Source organism: Ranitomeya imitator, chromosome 3 (genome assembly GCF_032444005.1).
Source record: "Ranitomeya imitator isolate aRanImi1 chromosome 3, aRanImi1.pri, whole genome shotgun sequence".
Classification (NCBI taxonomy): domain Eukaryota; kingdom Metazoa; phylum Chordata; class Amphibia; order Anura; family Dendrobatidae; genus Ranitomeya; species Ranitomeya imitator.
In genome coordinates, this window is record NC_091284.1 from 510,885,403 (window position 1) to 510,902,731 (window position 17,329).

Consider the following 17,329-nt stretch of genomic DNA (forward strand, 5'->3'; position numbering starts at 1 on the left):
CAAACTATACAAAAAGCGAGAAAAAGAGACATGCACATACGCAGGGATCAACATATAAAGTTACATAATTTTATTAATGTCTGTTAACCATACACTACAATTATTAAAAACATTTAAAATCACACAAAGATGTAAACAGATTGCACCCAATCAAATAGGGGGAGAACACAAGCAAGGGTCCGATTGACTACCTGAAGCCTCTCGATCACATACCCGAAATCAGTATGAAATATCAATATCAGTAAACGTCATAAGCAGTCCATTTATACTTAGTCTCAGACACCAAATGATTGGTACCCAATATAAATATAATTTAGTGTTAAATACACCAAGGGGCAAACCAAAACAGCCCCGGGTATCTTAGATAGGAAACAGAAAATACCTGATGCCTTACTAATATAAATATCTAGCAGATAGAAATTAGTCTAGCAGGCAGATTTATCATTTTTCCAAACATTCATTAGGGATTCCCAATGGACATGCTCACACAAGAGACTCGTAAGTGTTTGTTAGGAGAGACCAGGATCAGGAACCGGCACCCATGCAGCCCACCCGACGCATGTCGTCACCTCGGTGACTTCCTCGGGGGCAAATGGCATGGTTAACTGACTGCTATTGCAATATTTATACACTCACACATTACAGGATTTGTCACCGCTATTGAGCAAACCACGCTGGAGTTAGGCGCCACCACATCCTCCAGGTCCGACTCCTGGAAATGTCCACCACGCATGGGCATGAATCACCATGGGAATGAAACGGCGTGCATTCTAATGCGCATACGTAAGAGATCATATTATGCAGCGCTGCCTCCCTAATTGGAATCTGGTATATTACCAAAGGATAAATGCAGCCAAACCACTGCGCATACCGAACCACGCTCCTCAGATCAAGGAGCCTTTTATGCCGCAGCAAATTTATGTGAACACAACCTCTTAACAAAATACCTAGAAAAAACAAAAGATGTGGAGTCTGAAGGCACCTACTGTTTCCACAGATACATGTGCAAACTAGTTCTTATAAGGATTCTACCAATTTATTGTTACACATATAACTCCAACCTTTATCACATAAGAAATAATATTCATGTTGATATTAGGCTATAGAGTTGCAGAACTACACCAATTCAAGTTAGCACCATGGGGGTCACCTTTTTATATTGGGTACCAATCGACTACTCTAAATATAGGTGAATATACCCTACTATTTACCAACCCCCATTATGATTCAAATATATATATATATATATATATATATATATATATATATATATACAGTCTCTCCAACACAATCACAAATATTGGATACCAGTAGGAGGTCAAGTGAAAGTTCATTAACACAATGTTCTTACCCAATAAATATACAGTGCCAATAATTATCAAAATATACCAAATCATGCGAGAATTGATTGCCTCATATATAAATGACAACCTCCTAAATACCATCAAGTGTAGTGTTTAAAAGGAGGTGTATGGGTACGTGTCCACGTTCAGGATGGCCGGCGGTTTGGACGGAGCGGCAAAATCGCTCCGCCCCCTTCTGGGGACGTGATGATGCCGGATGTGTTCATTGCGCAGCGTCGCCGCAAGGTAAACAGACATGCTGCGATCTAAAAAGACGCGCCGCATGTCTGGAATCGCAGGGCCGCCGGATGCGTGTTACCAAGCATAGTGGAGACTGGATTTCATTAAATCCCCTCCACTATGCTGTAACATCTGGACGCTGCGTGTTTGACGCTGCGTCTCTGCATCGTCAAACACGCAGCATTTCCTGAACGTGGAAACATAACATTAGTATGTATGTGTATGTTTCACATGGCCAACAAATGGCCCCTCCTTCATATAGGGTACCAATCAGCTTCCCAATTGATGGGTTCGATGTAATCAGAAGCTAGGCATCTGAATACCAAGTAAATTATTATCAATACTTCAAAAATGCAGGAATGTACGACCCGAACCCCATTCCTTAAAGAAATTGATAATTATTGGCACTGCATATTTATTGGGTAAGAACATTGTGTTAATGAACATTCACTTGACCTCATACATACTGGTCTCCAATATTTGTAATTGTGTTGGAGAGACTATGTATGTATATATATATATTTTTTTTTTTTGTTCGGTTTTTCCTTTGGAAAATATATTTAAAGGAGTCGGATTGGTACCCAATATAAAAAGGTTGTCTGAGTTGACCCCCATGGTGCTAACTTGAATTGGTGTATTTCTGCAACTCTATAGCCTAATATCAACATGAATATTATGTTTTATGTGATAAAGGTTGGAGTTATATGCGTAACAATAAATTGGTAGAATCCTTATAAGAACTAGTTTGCACATGTATCTGTGGAAACCGTAGGCACCTTCAGACTCCACATCTTTTGTTTTTTCTTTTTTCTAGGTATTTTGTTAAGAGGTTATGTGTTATGGCCTGGTGGTCAGGACAATAATGGACCTGGTGGTTAAGAGCACACGGAATGACCTGATAGTTACTGATAATATAGGACAAGCTCTGGGACGTGGGAACTCTGCTGACGGCAATCCCTAATCCTATCAACCACACTAGAAATAGCCGTGGATTGCTCCTAACGCTCCCTATGCAACTCGGCACAGCCTAAGGAACTAGCTAGCCCTGAAGATAGAAAAATTAAGCCTACCTTGCCTCAGAGAAATTCCCCAAAGGAAAAGGCAGCCCCCCACATATAATGACTGTGAGTAAAGATGAAAATACAAACACAGAGATGAAATAGATTAAGCAAAGTGAGGCCCGACTTACTGAACAGACTGAGGATAGGAAAGGTAGCTTTGCGGTCAGCACAAAAACCTACAAAAAGACCACGCAGAGGGCGCAAAAAGACCCTCCGCACCGTGAGTCGGTGCGGAGGCGCTCCCTCTGCGTCCCAGAGCTTCCAGCAAGCAAGACAACAATCAAAATAGCAAGCTGGACAGAAAAATAGCAAACCAGAGAAAAACAAGCAGTCACTTAGCTTCTGCTGGGAAGACAGGTCACAAGAACGATCCAGGAGTGAACTAGACCAATACTGGAACATAGACAGGTGACATGGAGCAAAGATCTAAGTGGAGTTAAATAGAGCAGCCAGCTAACAAATTAACCTCGTCACCTGTGATAGGAAACTCAGAAACACCCACAGCCACCAGAGAAAGTCCATGGACAGAACCAGCCGAAGTACCATTCATGACCACAGGATGGAGCCCGACAACAGAATTCACAACAGTACCCCCCTTGAGGAGGGGTCACCGAACCCTTACCAGAGCCCCCAGGCCGACCAGGATGAGCCAAATGAAAGGCACGAACCAGATCGGCAGCATGAACATCAGAGGCAAAAACCCAGGAATTATCTTCCTGACCATAACCCTTCCACTTGACCAGGTACTGGAGTTTCCGTCTCGAAATACGAGAATCCAAAATCTCCACCACATACTCCAACTCCCCCTCAACCAACACCGGGGCAGGAGGATCAACGGATGGAACCACAGGCGCCACGTATCTCCGCAATAACGACCTATGAAACACATTATGGATGGCAAAAGAAGCAGGAAGGGCCAAATGAAATGACACAGGATTGATAACCTCAGAAATCCTATACCAATGAAACAAGGCTTAAACAGGAGAGGAAACCTTCATAGGAACATAACGAGACGACAACCAAACCAAAACCCCAACACGAAGTCGAGGACCCACACAACGCCGGCGGTTAGCGAAACGTTGAGCCTTCTCCTGGGACAATGTCAAATTGTCCACCACATGAGTCCAAATCTGCTGCAACCTATCCACCACAGTATCTACACCAGGACAGTCCGAAGGCTCAACCTGCCCTGAAGAGAAACGCGGATGGAAACCAGAATTGCAGAAAAACGGCAAAACCAAAGTAGCCGAGCTGGCCCGATTATTAAGGGCGAACTCAGCCACGGCAAAAAGGACACCCAATCATCCTGATCAGCAGAAACAAAGCATCTCAGATATGTTTCCAAAGTCTGATTAGTTCGTTCGGTTTGGCCATTTGTCTGAGGATGGAAAGCCGAGGAAAAAGACAAATCAATGCCCATCCTAGCACAAAAAGATCGCCAAAACCTCGAAACAAACTGGGAACATCTGTCAGAAACGATGTTCTCCGGGATACCATGTAAACGAACCACATGCTGGAAAAATAATGGCACCAAATCAGAGAAGGAAGGCAATTTAGACAAAGGTACCAAATGGACCATCTTAGAAAAGCGATCACAAACCACCCAAATGACCGACATCTTTTGAGAGACGGGGAGATCTGAAATAAAATCCATAGAAATATGCGTCCAGGGCCTCTTCGGGACCGGCAAGGGCAAAAGCAACCCACTGGCACGAGAACAGCAGGGCTTAGCCCGAGCACAAGTCCCACAGGACTGCACAAAAGAACGCACATCCCGTGACAAAGACGGCCACCAAAAGGATCTAGCCACCAAATCTCTGGTACCAAAGATTCCAGGATGCCCAGCCAACACTGAACAATGAATCTCAGAGATAACTCTACTAGTCCATCTATCAGGGACAAACAGTTTCTCCGCTGGGCAACGGTCAGGTCTATCAGCCTGAAATTTTTGCAGCACCCGCCGCAAATCAGGGGAGATGGCAGACAAAATTACCCCCTCTTTGAGAATACCCGCCGGCTCCGGAACACCCGGAGAGTCAGGCACAAAACTCCTTGACAGGGCATCAGCCTTCACATTCTTAGAGCCCGGAAGGTACGAAACCACAAAATCAAAACGGGAGAAAAAGAGCGACCATCGAGCCTGTCTCGGATTCAACCGTTTGGCAGACTCAAGATAAGTCAAATTCTTGTGATCTGTCAAGACCACCACGCGATGCTTGGCTCCTTCAAGCCAATGACGCCACTCCTCGAATGCCCACTTCATGGCCAACAACTCTCGATTACCAACATCATAATTGCGCTCAGCAGGCGAAAACTTTCTAGAAAAGAAAGCACATGGCTTCATCACCGAGCCATCAGAACTTCTTTGCGACAAAACAGCCCCAGCTCCAATCTCAGAAGCATCAACCTCAACCTGAAACGGAGCGAAACATCTGGCTGGCACAACACAGGGGCAGAAGAAAAACGACGCTTCAACTCCTGAAAAGCCTCTACAGCTGCAGAAGACCAATTGACCACATCAGCACCCTTCTTGGTCACATCAGTCAACGGTTTAGCAACACTAGAAAAAATAGCGATGAAGCGCCGATAAAAATGAGCAAAGCCCAGGAACTTTTGCAGGCTCTTCACAGATGTCGGCTGAGTCCAATCGTAAATGGCCTGGACTTTAACAGGGTCCATCTCGATAGTAGAAGGGGAAAAAATGAACCCCAAAAATGAAACCTTCTGAACTCCAAAGAGACACTTTGACCCCTTCACAAACAAGAAATTCGCACGAAGGACCTGGAACACCATTCTGACCTGCTTCACATGAGACTCCCAATCATCCGAAAAGACCAAAATATCATCCAAATACACAATCAGGAATTTATCCAGGTACTCTCGGAAGATGTCATGCATAAAGGACTGAAATACTGATGGAGCATTGGAAAGCCCGAATGGCATAACCAGGTACTCAAAATGGCCCTCGGGCATATTAAATGCTGTTTTCCATTCATAGCCTTGTTTAATACGCAGAAGATTATACGCCCCTCGAAGATCTATCTTGGTGAACCAACTAGCCCCTTTGATACGAGCAAACAAATCAGACAGCAACGGCAAAGGATACTGAAATTTGACTGTAATTTTATTGAGAAGGCAGTAATCAATACAAGGTCTCAAAGAACCATCCTTCTTGGCCACAAAAAAGAACCCTGCTCCTAACGGTGATGACGACGGGCGAATATGGCCTTTCTCCAAGGATTCCTTTATATAACTCCGCATAGCGGCGTGTTCTGGCACAGATAAATTGAACAATCGGCCCTTAGGAAACTTACTACCAGGAATCAAATTAATTGCACAATCGCAATCCCTATGAGGAGGTAGGGCACTGGCTTTGGGCTCATCAAATACATCCCGATAATCCGACAAAAACTCTGGAACTTCAGAAGGAGTGGAAGACTAAATAGACAAAAATGGAACATCACCATGTACCCCCTGGCAACCCCAGCTGGACACAGACATAGATTTCCAGTCCAATACTGGATTATGAACCTGTAGCCATGGCAACCCCAAAACGACCACATCATGCAGTTTATGCAACACCAGAAAGCGGATATCCTCCTGATGTGCAGGAGCCATGCACATGGTCAATTGGGTCCAGTACTGAGGCTTATTCTTGGCCAAAGGCGTAGCATCAATTCCTCTCAATGGAATAGGATACTGCAAGGGCTCCAAGAAAAAACCACAGCGCCTAGCATACTCCAAGTCCATCAAATTCAGGGCAGCGCCTGAATCCACAAATGCCAGAATAATGCCAAAACAGAATAGGATGACAAAGAGCAAATAAGAGTAACGGACAATAGAAATTTAGACTGTACCGTACCAATGGTGGCAGACCTAGCGAACCGCTTAGTGCGCTTAGGACAATCGGAGATAGCATGAGTGGAATCACCACTGTAAAAATATAACGCATTCCGACGTCTGTGTCCTTGCCGTTCAGCTCTGGTCAAAGTCCTATCACATTGCATAGGCTCAGGCCCATGCTCAGATAGTACCGCCAAATGGTGCACAGCTTTACGCTCACGCAAGCGTCGATCGATCTGAATGGCCAAAGACATAGACTCATTCAGACCAGCAGGCATGGGAAATCCCACCATGACATCCTTAAGGGCTTCAGAGAGACCCTTTCTGAAGATTGCTGCCAGGGCACATTCATTCCACTGAGTGAGCACAGACCACTTTCTAAACTTCTGACAATATATCTCCACTTCATCCTGACCCTGACACAGAGCCAGCAAGATTTTCTCTGCCTGATCCACTGAATTAGGTTCGTCATAAAGCAATCCAAGCGCCAGGAAAAACGCATCCACATCACGCAATGCCGGATCTCCTGGCGCAAGGGAAAATGCCCAGTCTTGAGGGTCACCACGTAACAAAGAAATAATGATCTTTACTTGTTGAACAGGGTCACCTGAGGAGCGAGGTTTCAAGGCAAGAAACAATTTACAATTATTTTTGAAATTCAAGAACTTAGATCTATCACCAAAAAACAAATCAGGAATTGGAATCCTAGGCTGACATCGGATTCTGAACCACAAAATCTTGAATGTTTTGTACACTTATAGTGAGATTATCCATCAAAGAGGACAGACCTTGAATGTCCATGTCTACACCTGTGTTCTGAACCACCCAGATGTAAAGGGGAAAAGAGAGATAAAACACACTGCAAAGAAAAAAAAATGGTCTCAGAACTTCTCTTATCCCTCTATTGAGATGCATTAGTACTTTGGGCCACCTGTACTGTTATGACCTGTGGTCAGGACAATAATGGACCTGGTGGTTAAGAGCACACGGAATGACCTGATAGTTACTGATAATATAGGACAAGCTCTGGGACGTGGGAACTCTGCTGACCGCAATCCTTAATCCTATCAACCACACTAGAAATAGCCGTGGATTGCTCCTAATGCTCCCTATGCAACTCGGCACAGCCTAAGGAACTAGCTAGCCCTGAAGATAGAAAAATTAAGCCTACCTTGCCTCAGAGAAATTCCCCAAAGGAAAAGACAGCCCCCCCACATATAATGACTGTGAGTAAAGATGAAAATACAAACACAGAGATGAAATAGATTAAGCAAAGTGAGGCCCGACTTACTGAACAGACTGAGGATAGGAAAGGTAGCTTTGCGGTCAGCACAAAAACTTACAAAAAGACCACGCAGAGGGCGCAAAAAGACCCTCCGCACCGACTCACGGTGTGGAGGCGCTCCCTCTGCGTCCCAGAGCTTCCAGCAAGCAAGACAACAATCAAAATAGCAAGCTGGACAGAAAAATAGCAAACCAGAGAAAAACAAGCAGTCACTTAGCTTCTGCTGGGAAGACAGGTCACAAGAACGATCCAGGAGTGAACTAGACCAATACTGGAACATAGACAGGTGGCATGGAGCAAAGATCTAAGTGGAGTTAAATAGAGCAGCCAGCTAACGAATTAACCTCGTCACCTGTGGAAGGAAACTCAGAAACACCCACAGCCACCAGAGAAAGTCCATGGACAGAACCAGCCGAAGTACCATTCATGACCACAGGAGGGAGCCCGACAACAGAATTCACAACAGTTATGTTCACATAAATTTGCTGCGGCATAAAAGGCTCCTTGATCTGAGGAGCGTGGTTCAGTATGCGCAGTATTTATCCTTTGGTAATATACAGTGGGGCAAAAAAGTATTTAGTCAGTCAGCAATAGTGCAAGTTCCACCACTTAAAAAGATGAGCGGCGTCTGTAATTTACATCATAGGTAGACCTCAACTATGGGAGACAAACAGAAAAAAAAATGCAGAAAATCACATTGTCTGTTTTTTTATAATTTTTTTTGCATATTATGGTGGAAAATAAGTATTTGGTCAGAAACAAACAATCAAGATTTCTGGCTCTCACAGACCTGTAACTTCTTCTTTAAGAGTCTCCTCTTTCCTCCACTCATTACCTGTAGTAATGGCACCTGTTTAAACTTGTTATCAGTATAAAAAGACACCTGTGCACACCATCAAACAGTCTGACTCCAAACTCCACTATGGTGAAGACCAAAGAGCTGTCAAAGGACACCAGAAACAAAATTGTAGCCCTGGACCAGGCTGGGAAGACTGAATCTGCAATAGCCAACCAGCTTGGAGTGAAGAAATCAACAGTGGGAGCAATAATTAGAAAATGGAAGACATACAAGACCACTGATAATCTCCCTCGATCTGGGGCTCCACGCAAAATCCCACCCCGTGGGGTCAGAATGATCACAAGAACGGTGAGCAAAAATCCCAGAACCACGCGGGGGGACCTAGTGAATGAACTGCAGAGAGCTGGGACCAATGTAACAAGGCCTACCATAAGTAACACACTACGCCACCATGGACTCAGATCCTGCAGTGCCAGACGTGTCCCACTGCTTAAGCCAGTACATGTCCGGGCCCATCTGAAGTTTGCTAGAGAGCATTTGGATGATCCAGAGGAGTTTTGGGAGAATGTCCTATGGTCTGATGAAACCAAACTGGAACTGTTTGGTAGAAACACAACTTGTTGTGTTTGGAGGAAAAATAATACTGAGTTGCATCCATCAAACACCATACCTACTGTAAAGCATGGTGGTGGAAACATCATGCTTTGGGGCTGTTTCTCTGCAAAGGGGCCAGGACGACTGATCCGGGTACATGAAAGAATGAATGGGGCCATGTATCGTGAGATTTTGAGTGCAAACCTCCTTCCATCAGCAAGGGCATTGAAGATGAAACGTGGCTGGGTCTTTCAACATGACAATGATCCAAAGCAAACCGCCAGGGCAACGAAGGAGTGGCTTCGTAAGAAGCATTTCAAGGTCCTGGAGTGGCCTAGCCAGTCTCCAGATCTCAACCCTATGGAAAACCTTTGGAGGGAGTTGAAAGTCCGTGTTGCCAAGCGAAAAGCCAAAAACATCACTGCTCTAGAGGAGATCTGCAATGGAGGAATGGGCCAACATACCAACAACAGTGTGTGGCAACCTTGTGAAGACTTACAGAAAATGTTTGACCTCTGTCATTGCCAACAAAGGATATATTACAAAGTATTGGGATGAAATTTTGTTTCTGACCAAATACTTATTTTCCACCATAATATGCAAATAAAATGTTAAAAAAAAGACAGTGTGATTTTCTGGATTTTTTTTTCTCAGTTTGTCTCCCTTAGTTGAGGTCTACCTATGATGTAAATTACAGACGCCTCTCATCTTTTTAAGTGGTGGAACTTGCACTATTGCTGACTGACTAAATACTTTTTTGCCCCACTGTAGGTAGATCTGCGTGTCATCGGTGTAGAGATGATACTGCAAACCATGGGATTCTTTGTGGTGTCCCTGGGTGAAGGTGTAGATGGAGAAAAACTGCATTAGCGAGCACTTGCTCTCAACACTAATAACACATTCGGTATAACGACGGTTGTCAAATTCTGTCTCGTACCTGTGGGTTCAAAATGCTCACTATACACCTGGATAAAATCCTTGAGGGGGTGTGCTTTCCAAAATCGGGTCACTTGTGAGTGATTTTCACTGTTTAGGCACATCAGGGGCTCTTCAAACACGACATGACGTCCACTAATTGTTCCAGCAAATTTTGCATTCAAAAGGACAAATAGAGCACATTTTTCCCCAAGTCCTGCCATGTGCCCAAACAGTGGTTTCCTTTCCTATTACACTTGTGAAAATAAAAGATTTTGGTCTAAAGTAATTCTTTTTGTGGAAAAAGTTAAATGTTCTTGAATGTGGTTTTGAGCACCTTGAGGGGTGCATTTTTTTTTAGAATGGTGTCACTTTTAGGTATTTTCTGTCATACAGGCCCCTCAAAGTCACTGCAAATGTAATGTGGTCCTACAAAAAAGTTTTGTAAATTTTGTTGGAAAAATGAGAAATCGCTGGTCAAGTTTTAACTTATAATTGGAACTTCCTAGCAAAAAAAATTGTTTCTAAAATTGTTCTGATGTAAAGTAGACATGTGGGAAATGTTATTTATTAAAGCGAACCTGTCAGCAGTTTTGGCCCATATAAGATACGAAAATCACAAGACATAAGTAAACGGGAAAAACAAAAAAATGGAGAAAGACACGGGGTGACACAAGGACCAAAAATAGCATATATTAAAGAATAAAAATGAAGACAAAAATTATCCACATAAATGAAAATAATAATTACAGCACTGGTATCCACAGGATGTGAAAATAGCAATTAGGTCTGTAACGGGAATACCAACTATCAAAAAGTTATATAAATAGTAGTAATGTCACAGGGTATATCATTAAAAAAAACTCGGTAATACCAGAATACTAGTGCATATGGACAAAATTATGGGTAAAAAACCATATAAAAATCATAGGCTATGTGCACACATTAATATAGCAGCAAAATGCAATTTATCTAAATAGCAGCATAGCATAGATATTTGCACATTAAGTCCATCTGGCAGTGAATAGAAAGCCCCCTGCACAGCAGTATAATGTAAATAGTGGTACAGTGTAAACAATGGTAAACTAGCACAATGTGCTCTCAAGCACCCCGTGTCTTTCTCCATTTTTTTTGTTTTTCCCGTTTACTTATGTCTTGTGATTTTTGTATGATTAATAAAATTATATTTTCTATATTTTTATGAGTTGTGCATTATGTTTTAGGTTTAATAGTTTGGTAAATGCACACTATATGTTTATTGTTTGATATATATGTGTACTCCATATAAGATACGGCCACTGCCTTTCAGGGCTTATCTACAGCATTCTAGAATGCTGTAGATAAGCCATGGTCTGTCCTGAAAGATAAGAAAAATAAGTTTTATTATACTCACCCGGGGGGGGGGGGGGGGGAGAGGTCCAGTGTGGTCTGGGCCGATGGGCGTTGCAGGTCCTGGTCCGGCACCTCCCATCTTCATGCGATGCCACCCTCCTGTTGTATCATCGCTCTCCTGCATCGCGCTCCTGCGCAGGCTTACTTATCTGCCCTGTTAAGGGCAGACCAAAGTAGTGGACTGCGCAGGTGCAGGGCCTCTGACCTTTCCCAGCACCTTCGCACTGCAGTACTTTGGTGTGCCCTCAACAGGGCAGATAAGTAGGCCTGCGTAGGAGCGTAATGCCGGTGAGGTCTTCTACTACACCCAATCCAGCAGATAGACACCCAAGCTGGAGTGTTCACATTTAAACAAATGAGGACCTTACACCACAGAAGTGGCATAAATTTCACCACAGTAGAAATAGTATAATAGGGACCGACAGGCCTTCCACTAGGAGTGTTCACATTTCCAAAAATTATTGGCAGACACCACTCAAGTGGCATCTATTTCACTACAGTATAGATAGTATAATAGGGACCAAGAGATTTTCCACAATGCCCAAACCAGCAGATGGATACTCAACCCGGAATGTTCACATTTCCAAAAATAATTGGCAGAGAATACCAAAGTGGCATCAATTTCACAACAGTAGAAATAGTATAATATGGGCCGATAGGTCTTCCACTACACATAATCCAGCAGATGGACATCCAACCAGGAGTGTTCATATTTAAACAAATGATCTTACAACACAAAAGTGGCATCAATTTCACCACAGTAGAGAAAGTATAATAGGGACCGACAGGTCTTCTCCTATGCCCAATCCAGCAGATGGACACCCAACCAGGAGTGTTAACATTTCCAAAAATTGGGGCTGGATAAATAGAAGCCCAGGATGGGGGGTGGATATATAGAAGCACAGGATGGGGGATACGTAGACACAAAGTCAACTACATCCTAACGTAACCATTTAAACTGAGCATCCACCATATTGACTCCCCACTATCCAAAAGGATGAATATTTTCTCAGTTTTCATACCAATAAACACTTCTACGGGTAAGAAATGCTGAGATACACATGTGGAGGAGTTATATTCTACCAGGCTGTTATCCTCCATACAACCAGGGGTAGGAAGCTTTGCAATGGGTTTTTGTGCTTTAGATAAGGAATAAGAGTCTCCAATGGAATGCCCCTTTTGACCACAGAGAAAACACAACCCTGTTTTGAAGCAAACTGTAAGATTTATACCGAGGGGATGCCTATCCTAACTGCCCATAGTGAGAACCTCGGTTTTTGAAAGTACCATGGGGGCGGAGTCACAACAGACATGGCGCTTTGAAAGGTTCATGTGTCTTGTAAAGCACTAGTGCGTCTTCTAGTCTTTCAGACAGGCCCTGACAAAACTGGTTATAGGATGGTTCACCCCCGGATACATCCTGTTCGGGATGCCAAGTTGAGTCGCCTGCCAGGGAAGTGGGGTACTCTGTACCGGGTCCGGTACTTGAAGGGGATGTCACGGTGGCTGCTACCTGGTCCGTGGCCCTGGGCTCCCAAGTAAAGGGAAAGGGAGTTTAAGAATAAAGTTTGTTCGTGATGCCACCTGTGGTATTCGGTCAGTAGGGACGATGCTGCTTAAAGGGGTCCTCTGGGGTGATGGTATGGCAGCTGGATGGTATAACTTCCCACAGGTGAAGTAAATGTACCTGGGGCAAAATATCCAAATCCTGACAAAACTGATCCCTTAGAGCAGGATTGTTCCACCGTGTGTCAGTGGCGTACCAACGGAATTCTGAGCAGAATTCTTCAGCTGGCCGGTCTCCCTGCTGGAGCTTACATACCTTAGACTCAGCAAGGGAGACCCAGTCCAGGTCATCATACATGAGGCCTAAAGCCTCTAAAAACCTCATCAACTGACTGGAGAGACAGTGAGTCCACCGGAAGTGGAAAGGACCAGGATTTAGGATCTCCTTGAGGGGGGAGAAATATCAATTTCAACCCATTGCTCCTCACTCCCAGATGAATGAGGATGAAGCCTAAAATACAGCTTGCAGGCTTCATGGAACACCATAAATTTATCCTGTCCCCCAGAAAGCCTATCCAGGTGGGCCACCTTAGGTTCTGGTTCAGCCTGACTGCCGGACCAACAGTCTGCTGCTGAGAAACCATAGATTGCAGGTCTGACACTTCAAACGACAGACCCTGCAATTGTTTGGCAAGGACTACAATGGGATCCTTACCAAGATACAAAATTTTTTGGGCCGTTTAAATATCACGCTGTGACGGTCTTCAATAAGGAAGAGGGGGTTCAAACTGTCCTTTGAGCTGGGACCCTAGCTATCCCTGTCATGGGGGTACTCTTAAAGGTAGAGAGGCCCAAGTCTCTGACCTTACTATGCTCCTGTAAAAACCCTAATCTGTCCCCTCCCCCACCCCATGAGACAGAAATGAAAGGTAAACCTGACACAAAGACAAAACAGGAATAACACAAAACGTCTATCACATAAAAGCAGTAACTAATAATAGGGAGGACAATTGGGACAGGGAGGAATAAACTAAATGGGAAAACGGAACAGGAGATAAACACACATATAAAGCAGCAACTTACAGTACACCACAACTCCATCCTTCAACAACTTAGCTTTAGCACACAGTACAAGAAGACGAATCTCCAATATCAACAACAAACTCCTATTCAGCACAGCGTCTCCTAAGAGCAAGGAAGCAGATCTTTCACCGGCAGGACAGAAATAGTCTGGCCTGGTTTTATAGGAAGAGTTAATGACCAGATCAGAGCTGAAATGGAGCTGCACGTTTGTGACCAGCATAAAAAGGGTCGTTAACCTCTTCAGCACCAAAGGAAGCCAAGTTCATCTAATATAGGACTAAAAATACACAGGCTAAATGGAAGATATGCGATTCACAATATACAGTGATCTACCCCCAGATCTCACAGGTTAGTGTGACAGTGTTTCTATTATACTTTTCCACTCCTGATTTTAGCTTACACATAATTGATGTAAAATACAGAGTGTAGCCTTAGGATAAGTAATAAGTTGTTAATTGGTGTGGTCTGACTGCTAAAACGCGGTCGAACGGCAGGTTATCAACCTTTTATCCCCATTTCAATGAAGCGGCATGTACAACTCAACCACTGATCCATTGAATGAAGCTGTGGTCAGACATCTGACCTGCCCTCATTTTAAAATGGGGATAAAAGTGCACGTCATGTATAAAAGTTCCCCGTTCTTCACTATAAGGCCGGGATCACACTTGCGAGAAACTCGCATCTCAATACCTGGCACTGCCGCCGGCACTCGGACAGGAGCGTTCAGCTGCATAGAAATACATGCAGCCTCACGCTCTGGTCCCGAGTGCCAGCGGCAGTGCCGGGTATTGAGGTGCGAGTTTCTCGCAAGTGTGATCCTAGTCTAAAAGAGATAACTGCTAACAGGTATTTGCATATAGCTATAGAGTGGGCTCCTAGAGTCAAATCCTCCTGTGGGCCCCAGACACCCCGTCATACCCTGCCCCAAATGTAGCCTGCACCCCCATATGTAACCCAATATGTAGTCTGCACCCCCATATATACCCCTCACATATAGCTTGAATCCCCTGTGAGGCAGTGACAGGTATTATATGCGAAGTTTGCTATGTATCTCCCAGGTTGCGCAAAGAAGAGTGTTAAGCCCGCTGGTGTGCATTGCAGTCACAGGCATAGCTGTGGCTGCAGTGCAAAATAAAAGTAAGTGTGGACCTGGTCGAGTTCTTTGACCAAGGCAATGTTCAGGAAAACCCAATAAGGGATTTTATTTTTGGAGAGAATTACAGGATGGTAGTTGGGCAGTACACTCTTTCCGGACCAGGTCTTACAAGTGGGCCATGGCCACAGATTCCATTTAAAAACCCTGCAGAAAAGGGGTTGGGTGTGTCAGTGTATGTTGGCAAGTGGCAGAGCAGATGGCTCTGCAGTGTCCAGCTTGTGTGAGGTAACACAGAGCCAAGAGCAACGAACACCTGGCATGCCGCAGCGTGATACGGTGGTGCAGACGCCCTCTGCAACCATTCTCGTAAATGGACTGTTGTGACGACCCAGCTGTGAGTCAGAGGATACAGTGTGCTGTTCACTGTGTGAGGTGTTCGTATATTAAACACGGTTGCTGTGAACTTTCCTGTAGTCCCTGCCTACCTGTCACACTACACCAACCCCGCTGCGCTACATATGGTTTGCGAATTCGGGCAGTGTGAACTGAGGCATACCCACAGCCCGCTGCATGTTGGTTATTAGGCCAAACTGCAGCCCAAGCCTGCTGACAAGATGGAGGAGCTTTTGAAGCAGTTGGTCCTCAATCAACAATGGCAGCAGGAGTATCAGCAGTTGCAGTTTCACCGCCAGCCCAGAAGCCTGGGAAAAGTCCACGATGCTCTGCTGGGGCCAACCAGGACCGAGCTCGTATTGAGGGGGTAACCCGGAGTGAAAGTGACAACAGACCCAGTTCCCCTAAATCGTCCCCAAGATCTAGTCGTGCCACAGCTATTAAGTGTTGGCGGTGCCAACGGCCCAGACATGTGGCTGCCATCTGCCTCCTAACAGCTGAACCCATGGACTGCTGGTATACTTGCCAAATGTCTATGTACACCCACCCCGTCTGCACCACAACTACAGGCACTGCCGACAGCGAACTCCAACTGTGCCAGGTACTCATCAACGGGTATCAAACGGAGGCTCTCTTGAACTCAGGGAGCATAGTGACTCTGGTCCAAGGCTCCCTTGTTGCCGGGGACACCCCCAATAGAGGGAAAGTGGGGGTGGTGTGTACACATGAGGAACTTCGACAGTACTCGACCGTGGAGGTAAAGTTTTCCACACCGTGTGGAGAAATAAAATGGAGTGGTGAAGACCCTTCCATATGAGACTCTGTTGGGAAGAGACTTGCCCCTGTTCTGGTCTCTGTGGGAGACCAGGGTTAACCTACCCAGGGTAAATGTTATTCCGGGCGTGGAACCCAAAGATCCCGAGTCAGGGATACCTGCCGTAGGGGTCGCCAATCTAGGGACAGAGTGTAACCCCGATAGGTTTCCCAGAGAGGTATTGGCAGGAGAGGTCAAGAAGACCCCACCGATCCCCGAGCTGGAAGTGTCCCCTGGTAAGTTCATAACAGCTCAGCTCCAGGATCCCACTCTGACCTGGGCACGGGAAAGACTAATCCAGGTAAATGGGGTGGCTCAGCAACCGGGTGCGGAGATGGTGTTCCCAGGTATGGCGATCAACCAGGAGTTATTTTACAGGGTTGATAACATCTGGGATGAGGTTGTAGAACAACTAGTAGTAGTGGTAGTGCCCCAATCTTACCATTTGGGCAGTGCTCGACATGGCTCACATCCATATCCTGGAAGGGAATTTGGGGGCCAAGAAGATGCAGGAGCGCATATTGTGGCATCTTTTTTGGCCTGGGGTCTACGCTAAGATCCAGAGGTACTGTGATACGTGTCTGGAGTGCCAACTTATCTCACCCACCGCAAACTACCAGAGTCCTTTGATACCTTTGCCCATTATAGAGGTACCTTTTGATAGTAAAATCTGCCCAGAGCCACCAACACATAGTAGTCATAGACTACGCACCCGATACCCCGAGGCCATTCCGCTTCGGCACACCTCAGCTAAGCATATTGCCCGGGAGTTGTTTGCCATGTTCTGTCACCTTTGGCTACCGAAGGAGATCCTCACTGATCAGCGGACTCCTTTCATGTCCAAGGTGTTGAAGCAACTGTGCTAGTTCCTTAAGATAAAGCACTTGCGCACGTCGGTGTAACACCCCCAGATTGACGAGTTAGTTAGCGCTTTAACAAAACCCTCAAGTCCTGCTCAAAAAGGT